Here is a 1,327-nt window from a genome sequence, read left to right on the forward strand (position 1 = left end):
CATCTTCTTATAAGGACACTGGTGAGATTGGATCAGGACCCACCCTAACAGCCTCATTTTACCTGAATCACCACTTTAAAAGCCCTATTTCCAACAAGGTCACATTCTGAGGTACTAGGGGTTAGGGTGTCAACATATGAACTTTGTGGGGGGACACATTTAACCTATAGCTACAGTAGGAGACCTTATATACTCCCACTCATTCTCCAGCTCTCACACTGCCTTGTGAACAAGCCCGATGAGTGGTAAATGGCCCTGGGGCCCTTGTTCCCCCAGCCAGTCGAACCCCCAAAGCAAAACCACTGAACTACTGTACAGCTGATTGCAGACACCAGGGCGCCCTCTAGGATCAGAAGAGCCACCCAGATGAGCCCAGCTGAATTTAATTAGCTCATAGAATTGTGAGAGAAATGAACAGTGAGTGTTTTGACCCCCTCGATTTTGAGATGGTTTGATAGGTAGCAATAAATAACTTGTATACTGAGGCTCAGAGAGATCGTGTGGCTTGCACAAGGTCGTACAGCCACAGGTGGAACCCAGGCAGCCTGATGGTCTGATTACCACTCCAGGTGGGGGGGCAGGTGTGTGAAACGATGTGTCCCAACGTATCAGACGTGTCAAAGTCTCCCTGGGGCAAGGGCTCCAGAGCCCCTGAAAGGGACCTCTGGAATTCAGTAATCTAAGGGACACGCTGGGAGGAGTGTTGCCTCAGCTTCACCATTTGCGGTGAGACTCTGGGAGAAGTTGCTTCACCTCTGTACGCGTCACCGTTTTCTCCTCTAAAATGGGGTGGTAATATGCCTGACTCGCGAAGTTGTGCAGAGCTGGTGAGGTTCTGAGTGTGACCGCCTCTTGTGAATTGCGTAGTGCTGTGCACATCTTAGGCAACCTCTCTTTTTATCGTATTAATGTTATTGATGCTCTCTGTCCTATTTGGTGTTACCTGCACCACTGCACCGGGACATTGCTCTGGAATGAGCAATGGAACAGTGGAAGCTGACCTCAGAGACAGCCAGGCTGGGTTAGAATCCCACCACGGCGTGAAGATGGGCACGTCACTTTCTCCTCTGCGAAATGGGGATACACCTTCCTTCCCAGGAGGGCGCAGGGATGAAGTCATTTCATGGGTGGAGAGAAGCCATTTGGGAGGGACTCAGGACATGACAACTTCCATCGCTTCCTCCCGCACCTGCCCAGCAGAATTCTGCCTGTTCTCAGCAAGGCAAGGCGGCGAGATGCCCTGAAGATGCTCTGGCAGGCAGAGCAGAGTGACAGAGAACAGCGTGGTCAGAAGCCCTTCTTTTCCCATGCAGGCTGGATGAGTGCA

This window comes from Hipposideros armiger, unplaced genomic scaffold, assembly GCF_001890085.2.
Source record: "Hipposideros armiger isolate ML-2016 unplaced genomic scaffold, ASM189008v1 scaffold_46, whole genome shotgun sequence".
NCBI classification, from domain to species: Eukaryota; Metazoa; Chordata; class Mammalia; order Chiroptera; family Hipposideridae; genus Hipposideros; species Hipposideros armiger.